We start from the raw sequence: 23379 nt of genomic DNA on the forward strand, positions 1-23379 counted from the left end.
ATCAAAGGCTCTCTCAGAGCCACTGCTTGGCCTATCTTTGGGTCTTGTGCTTCTTGCAGGGCTGAGGAAACCACAGGCAGGCCTTTTTCCACCCACAGAATTCTCACCTCTGCAGCAGCTCTAAAAGTGCCAGAATAAAAGCCAAGGGGGCAGGGAAGACCCTCAGGTGCTGGCTGTCACCTGGGGCTGGCCAGAGCAGGGCTGGGCAATGGCCATCCCTGTGCAGTGGGACTGGGCCATGGCTGGGCCCCACCCTTGCATTGACAGGGGTCCCCAGGATGTGCCACCCCTGGGACAGGCACCCGGCCAGGAACGTGCAGGGACATTTCTGGAACTGCCACCCTCTGGGACAGGACCCCCCATGCCAGGATACGTCACCCCCTGGGACAGGATTCTCTCAGGACAGGACCCCCCTTGATGTGTCCCCCAGGACAGAACCCCGCCCCTTTCCCATCTGAAACTGAGCACAAATGGCCTCTTCCTTCTTGTCTAGGAAAAAGAAAGTGAAAGTGTTGAGGGGACACAGCCCAACACCCCCATCCCCCACAGCCTGCCCACCCTTTCCTGCGTCCCCCACTCCCCATCTTCCCTCTCTCCGGGGTGCCCCCAACCTGTTCTTTGCTCAGGTGTTTCCCAGGATTGCTGCGTCAGGAACTGGGGATGGGGGTACATTGCACAAAAGTGAGGAAAATAGGGAAATAAGAGAAATAAAGAGAGGAAAAAGTCAAGGGCGGGGGTGGGCACAGAGGCACAGCAACCCAGGACCCCCATGTGATACCTCCCCAGGAAATGAGCACCCCAGGAAGGCAGCGCTGGGCCCTGGGTCACCCCGATTTCTGAAGCACCCTGGGAAGGAGCTGTGACCCCTGTGCCCACCCAGCCACTGCGCATCCCGGGCACCCCCATTCCCCTGGGAACCCAACCATGGGACCCCCATTGCCTTGGTCTCTCCTCCCTGGGGACTTCTATCCCAGAACTGCCATTGCCCAGCACCACCATTGCCTTGAGCCCATCCCATGGGCTGCTTCTTCCCCCAGAACCCCTATTCCTAAGGGTCCCATTTTTCCCCCTGCACCCCCAACTCCGGCACCCACATGCCACGACACCAAATCCCTGGGGACCCTGTTTCCACAGCACTTCCATCCCTGAATCCCCCTAGGCATGGAGACCCCAATTCCCCTGGACACCCACCCTTGGTTCCCCACATCCCCTGAGCCCCCCACTCCTGGCAACACCATCGCCAACCATGTCCCCAGACTATCCCAGAATGTCCCTGGCCTGTGCCCAGCTTGTGGCCACCATGCCCCCACCAAGGGCCACCTACACGTGGGGACGGACGTGACCTCGCTTCCTTCCCCTTCATCCAAGAGTCACCAGCCAGGGGAGCGGTGGCCACAGCAATGAGTGACAGCAAGTGCACATGGCTGGGGACACCGGGATGGCTGGGAAGGTGGCGCTGCTCCTGTGGGGTGAGTCCCCTGGGCACGGGCCTGACACCCCGGGCATGGGGAGAGGACAGGGCACAGGGGAGCTGTGGGGTCCCCTGAGGTCCCCAGGGTCAGCAGGGCATTGAGCCCAGTGTGACCAGAGTCCTGGGGTGGCTTTTGGGGACAGGAACAGGGCTCAGGAATAGGGGAACTGGGATGTGGGGACAGGGGATAGAGATGTTGGCACAAGGATGTTGAAGAAGGAACCTTGGGGCTGGGGCAGCTGTGGGGACAGGGACGCAGTGATGCAGGGACAGGGACAAGAGGACAAGCACCATGCTGATGGGCCATGGGGACAGGTGCCAATGGAATGGGACCATGGGTGCAGGGCCATGGGGATGTGGCTGTGGGGCTGCTGATGTTGACCAGTGTCAGCACAGGGTCCCCATTCCTGAGCATGGGTTGGCCACTGTGTCCCTGCCCTTGAGACATCTGTGCCACACCAATGCCCCCATGGAGACCTTTTGGGGACAGCCCCAACACCCCATATTCCCTGTGCTGCTGTCCCTGCAGTGCCATCCCCCATCCAGCCCTGTCCCTTCTCCCTTTCAGCCCAGACCCTCGGCCTCGCTGGTGAGTCCTCAGGGGATGCCATGACCTGACCCTGCTGTCCTCAGCCCTGCACTGGCCCTGGTAGTCTGGTGTCCCCTGTCACCCACAGGTGCCCAGACCACCCAGCTCGTTGTGGAGTCCCCATGGAGGCCAGCAGTGCTGTAGGACAGGGTGACACTGACCTGCCAGGGCTCGGGGACTGCCAGTGCTACCACCTGGTACAAGGACAGGGAGCGCTGGGTGCAGGACGGACAGGAAAACATCACTGTCACCAAGAAAGACACCTACCGGTGTGTCAGACCTGGCACCAGGCGCAGTTTCCCCCTGAGAATCTCAAATGATGAGAGATGTTTAGGTGTCCCCAGCCTGGGACCCACGAGATCCCTGAGGGCCCCTGGTGGTCTTTGCTCCATAGGTCACCTCCTGTGTTACCAGAGCTTGTCCCCTGCTCTGGGACATCCCAGAGCATCCCAGAGTGAGAGGATCCTGTTGATGGAATTGATGACCTCTGGTGTATTGGAAAAAAAGGCTCCCAATATTACCAGTTAGATTGTGCCTGGGCCGGTCTGACCCTCGCTGCTGGGCCAAGGGCAGCAACTGCGGTGTGTCACCCCAGAGATACCTTGGCTTGCTGGAGATTGCAGCTGGGCACTGAACAAGTCCAGGCTTGTTAGGAACCCCGTTTACCTCAGGAGGAATAGCTTCAGGCGATGGTGAAGAGAAAAAGGAGAGGATTCTGCTGGAGGGTTTAATGTCCAGAGGTTTATTCCATGGTTACAGAGGTCTGAACGTGAGGAACTGCTCCAACAGAACTTCGGCCGCATGGTCTCATTCACCTTTTAAGCTCAGGGACAGGGGGAGGGGAGGTACAGGTGAGCCACCAACCAGGTGAGAGGGGCAGGGTCTCAGGGGAAGATGACACCCAGAAAGGCCAATGACCTCTGGGCATAGGGGCATCCTTTGAACTTGACCAACCACACGACGCCTTGCTGGAATGTTAAGCCTGATGGACAGGACTCACTCAGCATGGGGGCAAGGGGGAAGGGAGAGATGTATAGGCACACCTGGGAAAGTGACCTGGAAGGCCAAAATGGGACATTACAGCACACCACAACACTGGTGCACTGAGTGCGACCCAGTGGGGGTCCTGATTTCACCAGGACCCTCCAGATCCCTGTCATGTGATGTGATGAATCCTCTCTGTCTCCGAGACTTGCTGGTACTGCAGGCACTGGGGCAGGCGCTACTGGAGGGGGACACAGTGACACTGTGCTGCCAGGGCTGGTGGAACAACACGGTCACCTCGGTGTCCTTCTACCAAAAGGAGACAGATCTGGAGGTGTTCTCCAATAGCACCGAGCTGTCCCTGTCCCCTCTGCAGCTGAACCACAGTGGCCACTACAGCTGCAAAGGCCAGGTGGAATACTGGGTGTGGAAGGAGTCTGCGCTGGTGACACTGACAGTGCATGGTGAGCATCCCAGAGCTGCCACCCTGACACCTCCAGCCCCTTCCAGGGAACTTGGGGTCACAAATCTCCCTCCCCTCTCCTTCCCTGAGCTCTTCATGGTGCAAGTGCTGGAAGGTCCCCGTGATCTCACCGTAGGTTCCCCCCTCACTCTCAGCTGCCTCAGCACCCCCGGGCCCCTGCAACCCTGAGCCCCCCTCCTGCACGTGTTCTACCAGGACGGGCAAGTGGTGGGGGGCCTGCAGGGGTCTTCACCCGCTGTGGGGGTCTCCCACTCGGGGAATTACAGCTGCCAGGTGCTCTCCAAGGGGAGGCCATGTGGAAGAGCAGTGCCCGGCTCTGCGTCACGGTGCGCAATGAGTGCTAGGATGGGTACAGGGAGCCCCAAGAGACCCCTTGGGTCTCCTGCCTGGGCACCTCCATGACCCCCGGACACCTTGCTTGTGTCCCCCCACATCTGCCCTGTGTCCTCTCACCCCTCCATGGTGTGACCTCATCCCCGACATCCCCCATCACACCCATCCACCCCTGTCCGTACCCACCCACACCGGCTGCCAGCCCCTCCCTGTGCCCTCAGCCCTGTCTGTGTCCCCACAGTGCCCGTGGCCAATGCCACCATCATCCCCAGTCCCCTGTCACACCAGGTGCGTGCAGGTGACCCCATGACCCTGCGCTGCTAGGTGCAGGTGGGTTCAGCCCCTGTCACCTTCACCTGGCTTCACAATGGGCAGGAGGTTGCCTGGGGTCCCCTCCTGGAGCTCAGAGCCACCAATGTGGGACATATGGAGCTCAGAGCCATCAATGTGGGCCACCTACCAGTAAGTGGCCACCAACCAGCTGGGACAGGACGGCACCGTGTGTTCTGGGCACTCAGCCCTGAGCTGGCACTGACAGTGAAAACATGGGGACACAGGGACACAGGTGGCGACACACAGGGCCACTAGGGAGTGCAGGACCCGTGGAATGATGGGTGACACCCTGACACCGTGTCCCCCTCTGTTTCTTGCAGTGGCTGCAGGGGTCGGTTGGGCCCTTTTGTTCCTGCACCTGCTTGTGGGTGTCATTGTGACCTGGCATCAGTGGCACCATATGGGTGGATGACAATGGGGAGACAGGGGTCCCAGGGAGCTGTAGAGGTCCCCAGAGTTGGGGAGCAATTAGACAGCACCCACAGCCCCAGAATTGTGACCTTGTCTGGGGGTCCTTTAGGGTTTGGGGAGGTGCTGGAGGGTCCTGCAGGGATGTTGGGGTTCCCTTGGGGGTGTTTGGGTGTCTCTGTCTCTGCCAGGCTTTGGGTTCTTGAGACTGAGTTGGTCGGGGGCACTGGGGATGTTCATGAATTCTGGGGGACCTCAGGGATGCTTGGGGATCCTGTGGGAAATTGAGGGCCCCTTGGCTGTTCAGGATTCCTGAGAGGGGTCATAGCCCTCGGATCCCACAGTCACCCCTCCCCTCTTTCCTCTGCAACTGCAAGAAAGCAGCAGGAAAGGTGAGTGGGGGCTCAAACCACACTCTCTCCTTTTACCCCGACCACCACGACCTCCCATTTCTTCCCCCACATCCCCTTTGCTCCTTCAGGGTCCCCCCGGATCCCCCGGCCCCCCCAGAGGAGGGGGAGGTGCTGTACACCCACGCCATGGTCACCAAGAGGGCAGGGGGTGAGTGCGGTGGGGACACACACAGAGGGACACCTCACCCACGAGTGTCACCCCATCCAGATCCCACAGCCCATGTGTCTCGCAGCGTCCCCCCGTGCCACCACACTCCAGGATCCCCAGGTGACCTACGCGGAGCTGCGGGGACCCCAGGGGCGACCACGGGAACCCTGTGACATCTACGGGAATGTGCTGTGACACTGGGGGGCACTGGGGGTGCCCACCCATCGGCACCCACTCTTGTGTGTGCTGCCACTAAAAAATTGCTCCTCAACCTCCTTGTGAAGGGAGAAAGATCCCAAAGGACTGAGAGAAGAACAATTTCCTGAAACAGCAACAAGAGAGAATGAAACCACCAGCAACAGCAACAAGTTTCAGAGTCCAAAGAGTCACAAAAAGAACAATTTCCTAGGAGAGACCCCAACAAGTAACAAACCCTGAACACTCCTCCCAGCATGTTTCCCACCCCAGAGTAACCTGGCATGGCCTTGGATCTTCCTCGCTCTGATGGCAAAAGCGGCCTTCAGAAGGCTCGGGATTCTCTTCTCCCCTCCTCTTCTCCCCTCCCAAACCCCTCCTCTCCCGTGATCATCCCACAACGATGCCACGAAGGCCCTGTGAGGGTTCTGGAGCCTGCCCCTTTGCCAGAGCAGTTGGGATCAGACCATGGCACATGGTGGGGTGTCAGAGACAGGAAAAGTGTGATGTCTGGAGACATTTTGGAACACCTGTGTGTGGCAGGGGTGGGTCAGGCCTTGCTTTTGGTGAGACAGGGCCCCGTCTGTCCATCAGTCTGTCAGCCAGCCATGGAACACTGGGGACAGTGTGACACTCTGCCAAAGCCAGCTCCTGAGTGGTCGAGGGACCAGAAGTGCCATCTGGGGAGAGGGCCCTTGGTGGCCCAACTGGCTTAAAGGGCAGAGCATGAGGTGGCCAAGTCCCTGATCCTGTCTTCCCTTTAGGTGTCTGTCCCATCCACACTGCAGCTCAGGAGCTGAAATCTCGTTTATAAGCAATATGTGCCAAGAAAGTGGGAATGTTCCTGGAATAGAATGAAGACCCATGTCAAAAATGTTTTCTAATTTCAAAAATGGTGGGGCTTCCAGGCCAAAGTGTAGGAAAAGGAATAACAGGTCTTTACTGGGAAATTTATAAACCAGAACAGAACAAACAACAGAAACCCAGAACTTTCCCTCCCGCTCAGCACAGTTGGTTTTTGTGGCAGTTCTAACTGCGGCCAGCAGGGGGCGCTGCAGAGAGCACTCCCGGCCAGCAGGGGGCGCCCCGGTCCAGCTCCATCCCCTCAGGGGCCATGGCAGCCTCGGACGGGAGGGAGGAGGGGAAATCGCTCCTTTTGCAAACTCACGGGCACCAATCGCTCCCGGCACCACCACCGGCAGCGGGCAGAAGCCACCAAGGCAGCAGGTTGGATCCCAGTGCCCACTGGCAGCGTAGCAGTGTCCCAGGGCCAGGCACACGCCCTGTGCAACACCTGCAACTGCTCTCCCTGATCCTGAATGGAAGGAAGGCAGCACCTGACCCCAGGCAGGTCTTGAGTCCACAGCAGCCCCTCTAGTGGCTTTACACCGCAATTCCTGCAAACCCTCAGCCTTTCACTCCGTTTTCTTCCTTCAGCCCTGGCACAGCCACTCTGGAAATGTTGAATTGCCCTGGCATGTTGAGGAAAGCTGGTACTCGGTGCTGACTCTGCCAGGGCTCCTCAGGGGGCTCCAGAGCACGTTTGGAGTTCCTGCTCTTCTTGGGCCACTGCTGGTCCCTACACAGAAGCCACAGGGGGAGGAGGAGAAGGAGAGCAGAGCCGCAGCTCTGAGGGCTCTACAGCTGCAGCTGGAGCACAGGGACAGCCCAGGCTGGAAGCAGTGCCTCGGGAGGGCAAAATGGGGCAAAATTGGAGCTGATTGGGCCAATGCCCCAGTTCTGCTCTGGGTGCTGCAGACCGTTAAGGAGGCATTGTAATTAGGGCCGGGGTTCCTAAATTTCAGCCATGGTCCTAAAGCATCCCGGTGCACAAACATCCAGTGCCTCTACTGGCGATTTTGGGCTACACAAGGCAGCACTGGACACAATTTGGGGGTCCGATGCTGCCAGCTCTGCCCACAAGGAGCTTTTTTGGCTGTCTGTGTTATGTTTGCCCAATATTCCCATCATAAAAAAAACCCAAACAATATTTGAGATAGCAGCAATTTTATTTGAATAGTTGAGAAAATATATAAATAAGGGATAATTTGGTTCAAATAATAGCGCATAAGCAAAAAAAAATGTGGGGTACAGAGTGAAGGGCTCTTGGACCCATGCCACCTCACATATGAGCTTGCCAAGTGAAAATTACCCCCTTACATGCCATGTGTTAATATCATCTCCTCCCATTTTCAGTTTGTCATATTTCTATCTCCACCCTCATTACCACCTTTACCGCCACTGAGTTTGGTGGTCGCACAAGTCTTTTGGAGGTCGTCTGATGAAGATTTCGTAGTCTTCCTGTGTGTCTTTTAATTCACCTTTGGGTTACACATGCGCCACCAAGCCAGTACAATGTAAGCCAAGACTAACATATCACTACATCTACATATCAAGGCAATAAATCCCTTATAATTAACATTTTTCTGGGACCCAACCAGAGTGTCCCTTCTGTGTTAATTTTTAGCAACTGTTATCTCTTGCTTTCCTCCTGTTCCTGAACATCTGCAGGGAGGGGGGTGGAGCCCCTCTTCTCCCTTTCTTCTTTGGCATTACAATTTTTAACTGTTTTATTATCCACAAATATTAATTATTGTATTAATATTGATTCCTGTTTCAATTTTTATCAGCATGAATCATACCTATTTACCACAAATCCCCCATTTCTCTTCTTGATCATTATGTTCCGTGCTTTATTAAAAATCTATGCCCTGATATCCTTTATATTTCTCAGAATTTTGATTTTCTTGTTGTCTCTTCAGCTTCAAATTTCTCCAGCATTTCTGTTGCTGCCTCTAATTTTCCAGACTTTTTTCAAATTTGGTTAGCATTTCCTGGGCTATTTCAATCTGTTTAGGTCCTTATTATTTAACACGGGTTGATTCAGCTGTTAGTACCATCACAGATTTTGGTTTTCCTCTTTCTACTGATTCTGAATCTAGAGATATTATTGTAATCTGCATCTCCTGAATCACTGAGCAAATTAGCCTAATAAAACATGGAATCATACAAGGCAGAAACAAAGGTCTCAAAATTGAACAAAACAACATGAACTCTAACTTTTTCTACCAAACACCTCCAAAGAGGTTATCTCACCAATCTGCTTTCTAGATTGAATTCCACTTTTGTACTGGCTCATGAGCCACCCTTTTAATTTCCTCCACAGGTTCGGTGATAGCTTCTCCATAATCTTCAATTTCTATACAGCAGTGAAATTTGTTATATCTCCCACAAACTCTTCCTTCTTCTGCTAACAGATTGTCTAGGGCAATCCTGTTTTGGTACACAAATGCCCTCATTTGTGTGTATTGCCTGGCCAACATTTTTAAGGCACCGGTGGTGTGATTTGACACCACTTCCACTCCTACTTGGGGCCCTATCACTCGATTCAACAGGCAAATTAGGGTCCTATATCCCCATGACCAATCCTGAGCCATTGATAGATTGGTAGGGGTTAGCTCCAGGACTTCTGTACCAGCATAAATCAATCTGTTCATCCCATTCACAGTTTATTTTTTATTGGTCTCTAATATCCAACAGGGGTTTCAGGTCACCAAACTTTTGAACGATTATCCATATTGACCACCAATGTGGATTTACAAGGAGTATGCCCCACTACTTTATTAAATTTTCTTCCTTCTTGAGTTATACAAATGATTTCAATTACTTGATAGCTTAGAATCTATCTTTCAAGTCTCTTCAATGTTCTAGAAATTTGGGTATGGTTCCATTTTAAAAATTGTTCTGGAGCTAAGCTCTCACTTTTCCATGGCCATCTTTTCAGCTATTTTTAGACCTCCACAAATCCAACATTTGGATAATCCCAATTCTGTAGCAATATCTTGCATCAACCTCACAAACAGATTCTTATTCGATTGGCAGGTTCCAGTCTTTGTAGTGCTGTTTAAGTTATTTATACAATTCAGCCAATTCTTTTGACTCTTTTCTCTTGTTCTTTCCTCTATTCTCCTTTGTTTCTTTCTCTACTTTTATTTTCTCTTTCAATTTTTCTCTTAGTGCCTGGTTTCCCATGCTTATACTTGGATCATTTCAATTATCATCTCTTTCAAAACAAAAGAACTTTTCATACTGGGGGCAAATCTGATTACCATGGGGATGAGGAGCTCGTCCATTATAGTTCAAATTTTTCCCTACCCAATGCATCTTTCTTTCTTTAACACAAACATCTATAAAGTGGTTGCGATTGTAGCAAGCAGAACTAACATATGGGTGTGTCACAAACACAGATCCCATCTTGTCCTTAATCTTCATAGGGTGATTGCAATAGTCACAAATATTGAAATTGCTGGGACTTGGTTTTTGCCCTGTTTGCTTTTTTATTGATGAAACTCTGTCCAGTGTGGCTCTCTGGCTTTGGCCAACCATCCAGGGTACCAGAATGATCACAGTGAAAATAATATAATAGATTTCTTTAGGAAATCTACTTTTCTACCTTTCTCAAGGCCTCTTGGGTTCCAACCAAGGGCCGAGATGCTAGTCTTCTCAGTAGCAAAGGTAATATCTAGGGATCTAGTCACTGGTGTTTTTAGTTTCTTTGGTACCCATAGCCCCACAGAGTTTGCTTGTCCCCTCTTAAATACCATTTCTCAGTTCTGGCTGGTTAAGAAGAAATAATTAAAACGACAAGAACAGGGGAAAGGTTAGGCTGGACTCCCATAAATCTGTATTTTCCAAAATTTCAGGGATGTGTCAACCACAATAAGATTTCACTAAATATTTTCTACTTCAAGTGCAAGAAGTGCGTTAAATCGCAGCCTCCAATAGGCACACTCGCCAGGCCAATATGCCCCTGGAATGCCATTATGATGTGATATATAGACTTCTTCTCCACAACAACTATTGATTATGAGACACTGGTCTATAATATTATAAATTCCTCGTTCTCTTATTTGTGCTATAGCCAATATGGCAAGAACCAATTGATCTAAGTTCTCTATTAATCCAATTGCTCCTGGAAGGGTCCCGTCTCCCAGTCTCATTGGTATCTAAAAAAAATCACTAGCAATGCGTTCTATAGTTAGCTGTCTAAATACATAACTATAGCAAAGCAAGCAAATCAATTGTTTCTCCTTCTCTTCCCTCTTAGTTACTCTCCACCATGAGTTAAAGCAAAGTGTGCAAACAATACATATCCAGGGATGACACCCTAAACCATGTTTACTGCACTCCCAATGTTTTAGTTGTCTCTGGACTCTTTCAACAACAGGTGCTATCAATCTCAATTTCTGGAATTGCAGTTTTGTAATAAATTCTAATAATGTTGCTGGTGGGTAATTTTGGAGGAGATCTTTGATCCTTTTAGGCTGTTCCCACTGATTCAGAAAGTCTTTTATTCTTTTCCACCAGCGTTCTTCTGCCTCTGAGCTCAAGGGAATTGTGTTCGGCAGCCACTCCAGGATGCTTAGTTCATTCTTACTAAATCAGGGTTAATATAAATCCACTTAAATCCCACCATATTATCACATTCTTGGAATTACATATTCCAACAATATTTTAGCCTCCGTTTGAACTGTAGCCCGAGCTGCTGGAACTGCTTCAACTCACTGAGTTAATTGATCTATTATAACTAACAAATATTTCCACCGACTCACTTTAGGCAATTCTGTAAAATCAACCTGGATCGTTTCAAACAGCCTGTAGGCTGTTTTGCATCCTCCAGAGGGAGGGCTTCTTAATGCCTTCTTAGTTACTTTTTGACAGGTGAGACACCCCTGGGTGATTTGCTTTCCAATTTCAAATATCCTTATACACCCATAAAATTTTAAAAAGTGATCACAAAGGGCTCTTATTCCCCAGTGTGTCCATCTATGCAAGTTATCTAAGACCTAATGTGCCACTGGTTTTGGCATCATAATCTTGCTATAAAGAAAAACCCACTTTCCCTCCTTAAATGTTTTTCCTAATTTCCTTATAGCTGCCAGTTCTGCTAGCGAAAGTGTCCCCTGCTGAATTCTGTTTCTTGTAAGGTCATGATTTCAGTATTTTTGCTTTGGGTTTTTTTTTCCTTAAGGTCGCTCTTTTTGCTTCTTCGTCAGCCAAATTATTCTCTCTGACTCTAATATCTCTCTCTCTCTGGTGTCCCTTTGCATGAACTACTGCTATTTTCTTTGAGCTTTTTAAAGCTTTAAGTATCTGAATTATCAATTCCCCGTGTACTAACCCTTTCTCTTGAGTGTTTATAAGTCCCCTTTCCTTCCAAATTTTTCTAAAAGTATGTACTACACTAAAAGCATATTTGGAGTCTTTATAAATAGTCCCTTCTTGCTCTTTTAGTATGAATAATGCACGGAGTAATGCATAAAGTTCACAGGCTTGTGCTGACCAGGAGGGACTAAGGGGACCAGATTCCTTTACCCAAAGCTCTTCCCCACTTCACTCAAATGCCAACCCATATCATTAATTTCCAGATTATCTTCTTCAGTTAAAGAATAATTTTTTAGTTTTCCTTCCCAGGGTTTTATCTGTAAATTTAAGGCTAATATTAGATCTCTGCTTAATAAATTATTCTCCGCTTCTGGTATCAACAATAAATCATTTACTCCAAATTTGTCGCCTGTTTAAATTTGCACCCCTTTAATTACAGGAACTGGAAAAGCCTCTCTTGTAATTCTAACTACTGGAACTCGCTCACGACTTATCTCACATCCCTGGGGTAATTTTGTCATTGTCAACTGAGAAACTCCTGTATTGACTAAGAATATAACTTATCAACACACTTCTGGTGGTGTTTTTCAGTCCCCTTCATTAAACAGAGCCCCTGACCTCCATTAAAAGTTTCCTCATCTTGCTCTTTCTTCCTGCAACTTTTTTTGTCTGTGCCCCTTTTTATGATAGTAAAAACAGGTAGGACCTGCACCCTTTAAGGTAGGGCAAGAATTTTTTTAGGTGCTCTTTCTTGTGGTCGGAAAAACACACAGGTCTTGTGTTCCTAAAGATTGATCTTGACATCTGCTCTTTGTTTTTCTCTGTGGATTTTTCTGTATTCAAAGCTGCCTGCATTTCTTTAACTGCTGCTACCAAAATTCTGGCATCTGCTTTCTGCTTTTTCTTATCTCTGTTCACATACACCCTTTGTGCTCCTCTCAGTAACTCCTGAAGTGCCCTGTCCTGCCTCTCAACAACAGACCTACTTCTCCCCTCAGGACTCCAAAAGGCAGCATTTTCACTCTCCTCCTGATTAACAGGGTCTTTTGAATTCACATATATATTTAGAGCCTGGCAAATATAATCCTCAAATTATCCGAACTTGGACCAATAAAAATTATCTTTCCGGATCATTTCCTTTTTCCATTTAAACATGTAATACTTAATTATTTTCCGTTTACTTTTTCTCCTTTGGGATTCCCATTCATCCCCAAACTGTATTATCATCCCCAGTTGGCTGTCCTGAGGAATGCTCTCCCCCTGAGAACCCGCCTCACAGTTCCTAGATACCTCAAACTGCTGTGAATTATTCACACAATCTGAGCCCCTGGGTCAAGGAACTTACTTTTCCCCTGACCCATTTCTGGTGACAACGAACTAAGAAATCCCTGGTGTCACAGACATCTTTTGTGAAAAATCCTTTCTTTAGGATTTTTTCCCTTTCTGAGAAGCTGTGGCCTCAGTAACAAAATGGAAGCAATGGTTTGCTGCTGTGAAATGCAACAGGTGCACCTGTGATTGGCCCATGACGGATGTTTACAATTAATGGCCACTCAAGGACCGAGCTCGCTGTTGGGACCAGTGACAGGACTCGAGGAAAGGCCAGGGAGCTGGGATGGGGCAGGTTTAATTTCCGTATTAGGAAAACGCTTTTCACCCAGAGCAGGGTCAGCAACTGGGACGGGTTCCCCATGGATGCAGCCCAGCGGAGCCTGGGATGGCTCTTGGGAAAACGTTAAAATGGATAGAGAAAACCCTAGCAAAGTAGCAAAGAGATTGTAGTTCGTAGTCAAGAGTCAAGAGCCAGGCTGAGGTGATCCTGATTTCATGTTGACAGAGCTAACCAAAGCAGCAAAAGAGTTGGCGATCAAGGCAGCCAGAGCACGTGTGCAGGGACAAATTGCTAGTGGAGCCTTACAAGGCACAGTAGACAAGCTGTGTCCTATCGTAAGCCCTTTGTGGGACGCGAACGATGCCGGCTGCTGTGCAATGTTCACCAGATACCAGGAATGACCGAGACTGGCAGTTCTTACCCTAGCAGGTTACCGGTTAAAATATAGGTAAAGAATAATAAAGAAGTTGAATTTTTAACTAAATGTGGAGACACATTTTCACGCGTGAATCAAGCACTGATACCCAAAAGTGAAAACTATCTGCCAGCAATAGGAGCCAGAAAAGGCATTCTTCCTGCAACCACTTCAATGTAAAATCAAGAAGAAAATGGGAATACATCAGTTTCTTTATTTACCAAACTCACTCAAATCTGTCCTAGGCATGGATTTGCTTGAAAATTTAGAAGCAAGAGTTCCGTTTAGAGAAAGAAAACTAACATGGAAGGTACCTGAAGACAAATGAGCAGTTTTAGCAGTAGGACTGACAATTGACACAAGACCAACAAACAAGAAGAACTATTTAGAGCAAGTATTGAATCAGGTATACCCCAGAGTATGGGATACTGATAGCCCAGGAAAATCAAAACGAGCAGACCCTGTGAAAACTGAGCTACACACAAGAGTTGAGCCAGTAATCAGAAAGCAATACCCTTGAAGATTAGAAGCTAGGAAAGAAATAGAACCAACAATCAATAAATTCCTGACATCAGGATTATTAAAGGAATAAAAGTCAAAATTGAATACTGCTAGATTAGCAATAAAGAAACCTAATGGCACTTAGAGACTAGTGCCAGATTTCCAGGCAATTAATGGTTTATACCTTACTAGCTTACTAGCTAAGCTTGGAGATGATTTTATTTGGTGCGGGGAAGGTCCATGGGCAGGTGCTGTGGAGAGCCGCTCCCTCTTGGTCTGAGAGACCAGCTCCCACAGCCCACCTTGCTCCCAGGCCCGGAGGGTGTAACGTGCGCTCGACCGGCAGCCGAAGGAGGGCTCTTGACACCGTGTCTGATGCAACAGGGTTTACTGAAGGTAGGTCAGAGGGTGCAGGTTGGGTGAGGGTGAGAAGAGGGACAGGAAGAGGCAGGAGCACAAGCACTGTAACATGACACATAAGGCACCTGCAAGCTGCTGGGGAAGCCTCAAGTCTGCTCAGTGAGCCACGTGTGCCCTCAGCATTGGGACAGCCACCTTTCCCTCAGTGAGCCTCACATCCCAGGGTCAGCAAATCAAGAGGCACCAGGCATGCTGTAGGTGACTCAGAGCGGGTGCAGTGAGTCATGGTGGCCAGGGGCCAGAAGCAGGCAGAAAGCCACCGGGGCTTAGGAGCCCCTGGGGTGGCAGTGAGCAAAATCGGGCTCTGCTCACTGCTGCTGGCATTTTCTATTGACCCATCTCCAAGGACTTCTGTTGTGCTCTGTGTTCCTAAGGGTTTCCCCCTTGGTTTTTTTTGGTGGTCTCCTGCACCTTTTTTTCTCCAAATTTTCCTACCCTGGCAGCAGCAGGTCTTGTCCAGAACTGGCTCTAAAATATCAGCAAAGTAGCTAGGAACAACAATGGGTGGAATCCTGCGGCTCAGGAGTTCGTATGCCAGAGCCCTGCCTGTGCCTGTGCCTTATGTCAGGACCTCCTTCTCTGTGCAAAAACTAGGGATTAGTGGAGTTTTTTTGCCACAGAGCTCCTGAGAGGCAAATGTTGTGCTAGGTTTCTCAGGAGTATATCCGTTAAGTTCATGGCTGGCAAACAGAAAGTAAGGCCAGGGTAGTAGAGCAGCTGGGAGCTGGTCACTCCCTGCAAAGGGCTGGTGCATGATGTGAGAACACCACGTTCCAGGAGGGGCGAGCAGGGTAAATGTGTTCAAGGTGCTGCCAATGAGGGTTGGGTCACTTAGAGAGTAGTCAGGAGCGGTGAGCACCGGAAGATCCAGCTGCAGTCCCCATCCATGTCCCTTTCAGTGCTGGCTTAAGTGTGTCTGCAGCCTGGATCCAGAGCGCCCTGGGGGGCTCCTGAGGCTGCCTTTGCACTCAGGGTGAGGATGCCCAGGAGCCCCTGAGGCCGCAGTGGGCACCAGGGCTGGGGCTTGTGGCCTGGCAGGTGTGGCTCTGGGGGCTGTGACATGCCAGGGCATGGGTCACTGTCACTGCCCTCCACAGCCCTGGCTAGCTCTGTGATGCTCCAGGGACAATGGCAAGAGTGGGGAACTGGCTAGGTTAGGGTTTTGCCTGAGCCAGAACCTCTAGGCCAAATGCCCAGCAGTAGAGACCCCTGGAGGGCCGAGTGAAGGAAGCAGAGAAGGCTCTTCTGTGGTGTAAAGTGCAGCAAATTCATCAGGAGAGGCGGGGCAAAGGTTCACAGGTGAGAATGCCCAATGGGAACAGATGTTGAAAGAACCCCCAGCACTCCTCTGCATGGGTTTTTAAAATCTTTCAAAACACGGGGTGGACACCATATAGTAACCAATAAGCGACTCTTGGGGTCGGTTTTGAGGGCTACAACAAATCAGAACAAGGGGAAGAGAGAGCTTTGGGATAGGGATTGGATCTTAGGGTGAGGGACAGGGAACTTTCTGGAACAAAGGGTAGGGTTTGGGCTGATGGATGGGGCAAAGGGGCCGGGTTGTCTTGACAGACAGGGAAAATCTGGTGAGGTGGGAGGGGATTCCTTGAGGGACACTTGGGTAGGAGGGCACAACATAGGGGAGAAGCTAACTGTAGTAACTCGGGGAACACTTGAACATACCACTATATAACAGAACATTTGACTCAATAAACTAACGCACTGCAACACAGAAATTCAGGCTTTCAGCAGCTGAGAGGTGGCAGTGTTAGAACCCGCAGCAGCTGGTGAAAGCCATCTCTGTCCTTCAGGTTCTTGCTGTGTGCGAAGGTGCTGCGAGTTGTGGTGGCTGCACTCCCCCTTTGCTGGGAGGATGATCTGTACCAGGGGAGAGCAGAAAGCTGCCATGGTGAGCAGAACATGCTCAGAGCATTACAGTTCAGAGAATGGCACTGCCATTTCCCACTGAAGGGAAAAAAGCTTGAAAGCATAGAATTCTGTGCAGAACCATTGCACAGATTTTCTCTTCTAGAACATGCCCATTTTTGTCTACTGTAGATGAATACTCTGGGCTTTATAGAATACATGGGGTTTTTTCCTTAAGGTTTTTGGGAGAACTCTCAAGTTAATTTCTGTTTGTATTTTACATCCAGATTTACATGCATGCAGGTTTTATTTAATTATTATTTTTCTTTAGTAAATACTAAGGGAAAAAATACCTAAGCATTTTTTAATCCTTTGGGATGTTGTGATTAATATTCTAGGAAAGAAAACCTTGTTGAACAAGTGTGAAAACACAGAGAGAGGGAAAATAGCATAGACATCTTTTAGAACAGGGCATGTAATAAGGACTGCAGAACTGAGTAATTCCTCCAAGGGCAGAATTAGCAAGATATACCACCAAGAGTAACTGCCAAGATACTTCCTTAAATCAAGGGAAATGTGACCTGCAGCCATACGAAGCACAGCCAAAGCAAATGAAAACCTTTGGAAAAGAGGGAATTTTGCCAGTGACATCAGTCTGTCTGGGTAACTGAGGGATGCCCATCAATATTGCACTACATTCCTCAATATTTGCAATGTCTTTTCTCCCAATTTCTGTGAAATTAATAAGCTGCAGTTGTTTACCATTAACTTAAGCTCTTAGGGGAATTACCAAGCACCATGTATGTTTTTCTGTAGCTGAGCAGGACTTGAGTTTCCCAAATCTTCTACAAAGCAGAAGGGAATCACACAGTTACTTGTGCTAATGTTAATGAAGGGTTTCGTGAAAGCAGGTGAATGAGAGCATTGCATTGTAAAACTTCCACATGCAAGAAAACAGGAGTCCACTTAGAATAAAACATACAAGGCTAGCATAACATCAGAACAGGATAAAATGAAATTGCTAGACAGGAACTGATGCATCAGAAATTAGATGTGTCATTTCTGATACATCTGCATGCATTTGCAAGCTAAAACAGAAAAGGAAGGGCAGAGATTATAAGGAACGAAGATTTTAAAATTGCGCTGTGCAGAAGAGACACACGAACCACCAGTGTGAACACAGCTGGGAGATTCAGCTTGGAGATGGATTAGAGTGGAATCCATTCACTGAGGGTTTCTGGTGGACATGAGTGCAAAGACTGAGGAAAAAAGGAAAAGAGTTTAATTTCTGAAAGCTATTTAGATTCCTGGAAGCATTGTCTAGAGATCTAAAAATCTAAAGCCTCAGAGAATCTGAACCTAAAACATCCCCAAATGGATTGATAAGGTATGATGTGCACATCTCTGCTGCTTTCAGAGTCAATGAAATTGACAATGAGTGTCTGGAAATTAGGAATGCCCACCCAGATTTTATCTCCATTACTTTCAGAACACCTTAATAAGGCACTTCCAGAGCTGAACACTGACATTCTCACCCTGCTCTATTTACTTTACATTTGAATACAGGCTGGTAGAAGGAGAAATTGATCTGTAATTTCTCCCCAAATGACCTGTTGCACTTTCAGGTTAGGGGTAGATGTAGATTCAGCTAATCACTCTCTCTGTCCATGAATATTCCACTAGTGAACTGACATAAAGAACATCCTTGTTCTCTTTTGTACCTTCCTAAATGGTGCCCAATGAACAGAACACTTGCATAAATCTCACAGAAAATCACCAAAATTGCTGAAATTGACACTGAATTCCATGATAAAAGCTTCTGAGGAAAGGCTTGACAGAATCACTGAAGAAACTGAATCTTGGAAGAGAAACACATTTCAGCACAGATCAAGGGGAAAGAAAAAGAAATGCTGTAAAAATTCCAAGTGGAAGGTAAGGAGAAACACAGGAAGCACAGAAAGAACAAGGCCCTGTCAGATGACCTGTGCAAGGTAACTTTGTGCCCCAGCACTGTTAGAGGACATTCCCTGTCATTGGTGCAAGCAGCTGGAGACATAAATGCTGATTGATTTGGGGGCCACAGTCTTGGTAAGTGCAGAGGTGGTTCAATAACGTGACATGAGGGAGTTCCCTCAGAGCAACTGGGATGCCAGAAAGAAGCGAACAGCTCCCCACAGCCTGGCCCGCTCGGCTGCTTTTCCTTCTGACCCTCCTGGGGAGGCCCTGACATTTCCTCTGCCCTGATGGAAGTGCAGCTGCTGCCAAGGGAAACGTCCCCACACTCACTCAGTGTTCCCTGTGCTTGCCAGATGTCCCATCTGCTGTCCCTGTCCAGGAGAGCTGCTCTGCTCGGGAGGAGGAGACCGAGCGAGAGCCTGGGAACATCGGCGGCTGCAATCCCTCCTGATCTAGCGCTGTTTATGGATGTGTAGCTGGATTTGGATAGGTACAAGTATAGGGATATTTACATACACTGACTGATATTTGTATAGGGATATTATGTGTGTATATTGTTATATTGATGCGTGTATATTCATCTGTTTACACAGTTGTACAGCTCTGTAGCTGTGCATTTCTATTGCTGGAGTTGTATGGATTTTTTTATTGGTCCATTGATATTTGTGTATTTATAGACAGGTTTGTTATATTTGTATTATATTGTCATGTTATATGTCATGAAATATGTAATGCATGTTTACATCTCTATATTGTCATGCCCATATATGTATTTACTTCTATTTATTATGTATGGAGTTGTATAGTTCTAAAATTCTATTTATTTAGTTCTGGATCTGAGATTCTTTAGAGAGGGATATTGATGTTTCTGTATTTGTATATGGGCTGGACAGTTGTAGTAATATGTAATAAATTTGATTGTTAAACTTCAATTCAGTAACTTCAACATTTGTGTACAGTGAGTTGTTGCAGACGGTTGCAATAAAGTAATTTTTTTTCACTCAAGTTGATATCTGTATATATTTACATAGTACAATTCTCAGAATAAATTAGATTTTATTCATAAATTGATATTTCTGTGTTTCCATATTGGTAGCTAGCACAGATGTTGTAATTTAAAATAAATTTCATTTTTAAACATAAGTTAATGTTTGTGTATTTGTACATTAGTAGTGCGGGTGTAACAATCTGCAATAAATGCAATGTTTCAACTGAAGTAAGTGTAGATTTGTGCTACCCGAAGCCATGGGCAGATGTAAATGCTGGAGGATTTTGGCCGTGCCAATCTCCGGCCATGCCCGGCACATGCCCCACCTGCACTCAGGCTGGGCAGGGGAAGGGCAGATTTGGGCTGGCAGCAGAGCCCCACGTTGGCTCAGAACTCGCTGCAGAGGCTGCTGAGAAAACTCCAGGGCTCCACTGAGCACAGAATCCAAGCAGGAGCCACCCGGGGAGGACAAATCCCTCATCCCACGGGCAGCTCTTTAGGAAAGGGCTCCAAGTGTCCCCCTGAAGCTCATCCCAGAGAGCAGAAGCCAGCAGGGATCCTGAGCCAGCTCTGCTGCCTTTGGCAGCACTTTGGCAAATGAGCTGCAGCAAGGGGGAGGCAGCAGCGACTGTGACTGCTGCAGGCTGGGGATGAAGGGAGGGCCATGGACACAAGTGCTGAGATGCCCCAAAATCCAAAAGGAGGCTGAAGAGCTGGGAATCAACTTGGCATTTCAGTGCCAAGCTCTCACAGGCACTGAAATGATGGAATCCCTTTGTGTGAAGTGACCTGGAAGAACTGACAGGGAGTTGCTGCTAGGATCAGCAGTAGCAGAAAGCAAAAATGTACAAACACTAGGAGATCATCTAATATCCCCCACAAGCAAAGGCTTCAAAAATGATCTCATATATTTAGAATAGAATAGAATAGAATAGAATAGAATAGAATAGAATAGAATAGAATAGAATAGAATAGAATAGAATAGAATAGAATAGAATAGAAAAGAAATCAAAATATATAATATATAATATTCATGAAATTTAATGTACATGTATTTTTGGACAAATTTATTTTTTGATATATATTTTCATTTAAGATATATATTTGAAATAGTCTTTCAGCTTGGGAGAGTGAAGATTTACAACAGTGCAAAACCATCTGCCCACAGAGCAGTCAGCCCCCGGGTGTGTGCATGCACACCCACCCACTGTGCCTGCTCTTCTCAGCATCTCGGGGCTGCTGTTTGCACACAATTGGGATGAATTTAACTCGACAGAGCCACGAGTGGGGTGTCCAGCTTGTCATGAACACTCATGTAGCAACGAACAACACAGAGCTCTCAAATCACATTATCACAGGTCATTTCATTCCTGCTGGGCACTGCGGAACTCTTAAAAGACACAGAAAAGGGGTGGAAAACATTGGCATCATGCTACTGCTGGTGTCCTCCTGGAGAAAAATCTCTTGGGTTTCTTCAGGTGGTAGCTTTCCAAAAACTAGGAAAACTGCTGAGCACTGGTAGCCCAATTGTGAATGGTTTTCTTGACTTGGCAAAGCTGGGGTGTTAACAATGGACTCCATCCTTGGTCCAAATCACCTGCCCTCACCTGCAGACAAAAGCACCACCACCACCACCAGCAGCAGCTACATCAGTCAGTTTTCTCAGAAAGCTGTGTTAAATTTGGGAGAGGAAAGGAAAACACATCAGACACTGTGGATTAATGACAAGACTCTGAGGAGCAGTTCCAAAGCAAAGGGCAGCAGCTTCTCTCTGGGGCACTCCTTGTGCTCCAAGGCGGCCGGGCTGCCCTGGCTGCCCAGGGCCCTGCGCCCCGCGGGCTCTGCAGAGCTGCACAGCGGGGAGGCAGCTTCGGGCACCTCAGCCCCTGGGCAGGAGGGGCTGCTTGCTCTGCAGGGCTGCCTGTGGGCAAAAGCAGGGTGCTGGCCTTGTGCTCTTGGCCCCAGCCTGGCCTTGCAGGGCTAATCCTGTTCCCTGTCTCAAATGTGCTAAGGACAGACTTGTTTGTTTCCAGCTCTGCACAGGTGTGATTTGCACCACAAAATACTGAAGGGCTAAGGCCTGAACAACAGACCTTGACTGAAGCCTCAACAACAGGACCTGAGCCAAAGCTGCCCTCTAGATGACCTTCCCAACCCAATCTTCTATGTACCTGCTCCTTAACCAAGTGTTACTATCAAAAGGATTGTTACATGCATTCACTGGTGAAACACGTCTTCACTTTTCTCCATGAGGAAAATGGACAAGGCCACACCTGGCCTTGGTTCCTCCTTGAGCCCTGGGCAGGCAAAGGGAGAAAACCAAGAGGAGAATGACACCAGCTGTGCCCCAGCAGAAGCTCTGGCACATTGCTCGCCCAGCACTCTCGGAGCCGGGCTACTCTCACAGCGCACTCGGGAGCCTCGTGGCCGCCAAAGGTGGAGGCACTGCAGGATTTCCCGGTTCCCGGCCGTGGCTCTGCAGGGCTGGGCTGGGACAGCTTCCCCCAGCTGATGTGCAGCTCTGCATGAAGGGGAAACCATTGGGGTACCTGCTGATGGATCTTCCTTAATCACCAGAGGCACCCTTTTGTAATAATGCTGAGGTGCATTGCTTAGCTTATCCTTTCCTGACTCTTTTTTGCGCTTTTGCATTACAGTAAATTACACTGTTCCTTCAGCTGGTGTCGGTGTCTGCATCTCTGACCCTCTCCACCATCAAAACAAACACACAGCCAGTTTAGCATGAGATCTGCCTCTCTGCCAGCCCATCTCTTGGCAAACACCGCTGGTGGCCATCTCCACAAATGAAATTGCCACTTTGCAATTTCCTTTTCTGCAGGCAGGTGAGAAAAGGAGCCACTCCCAGCTCTGGACACCTCCAGAAACCAGCTGCTTTCAGCAGTCAATACCCTGAAATATCAACCTCCTTCCCTATCCTGCCACAGGGAGCTCCGACCAAGAGGCCTTTTGTCCGAGGATACCCACATAAGAGCTGGAGAAGGGAGCAGTTTGAAACACAGCTGCTTCAGAGTTTAAATCTGTCTTTATCAAATGAGCACACACCAACCTGTCCCAAAGGAAAAGGAGGCAGGAAAGAGAAGCTCCTCTCCCACATCAGCAAACTCTGTGCTTCCTTCTGTTCCAGCTGGAGAGTGGAGGCCATGGGCTGCCCCTCACTTTGGGAAGGCGCCCTGGGAATTGGCCTGATCTGGGAGGGGAGCAAAGGAATTCCCCAAAAAGTAGGAAAAGATTCTTTGGAAGCATTAGATTATGACAATATTTCTGGAGGAAAGCAAAAAAAAAAAAAAAAACAAAGGTAATTGCAGTAATTCAAGAAGTTCCCAGAATGAAATTTGTTCGCCAATGCACCAACCCCAAAGTCTCTGTGGTGTGTCAGGAAGATCAGGAATGTAGAGAGCATTTTGAGCAGACACTAGATAGAAGCAAGCTGCACAACCTTGCATACGTGCCTTAGAGCAGAAACATGCTGTCCTTGGGCAAATAATATAAAGAAGTTTGCCAAGACGTACCCCAGGAAAAGAGATGTGAAGCAAGATGTTCTAAGGATGTGAAGAGAAGATATGGGGCAGAATGTTCTGCTGACACTTTTGCCAATCTATGTAGCTGAGCAAAGATATGTTAGCTCTTTGTCCTACACATAACACTTTGTAACCAGTTATATGTATTCACCCGGTGCTGAACCCTGCATTACCATATAAATGTACCCTGAGATTTGCAATGAGCTAAGCACTGATCATTACCTCCATGAAGATTGATCTCTGCCTGCGGAGGGCTCCTTTCTCTATTACCCCTCTCCTTTTCCACGTCTCTCTCCCGTATACCTTATTTCTCTATCTGGCATCCATATACTTTCTTTCTTTACAGGAATGAACCTTCAAGACTTGGATAAACACCACTGGTGTCCGTCCCCCAGAGCACGAGCAGCTCCCCAGCAAGACTTCAAGACTAAGGGACAAAGCTTCCCCCCTCAGCTCTCCACAGCAGCTCTAGGGAGTCTCTCTCCACTGCAAGATCTCCTTTGTCAGTCTACAGTGACAAGAGTTGGCTGCAGGAGGCATTTGCATTGGAGCTGTCCCC

This window comes from Melospiza melodia, chromosome 12, assembly GCF_035770615.1.
Source record: "Melospiza melodia melodia isolate bMelMel2 chromosome 12, bMelMel2.pri, whole genome shotgun sequence".
Taxonomy (NCBI): Eukaryota; Metazoa; Chordata; class Aves; order Passeriformes; family Passerellidae; genus Melospiza; species Melospiza melodia.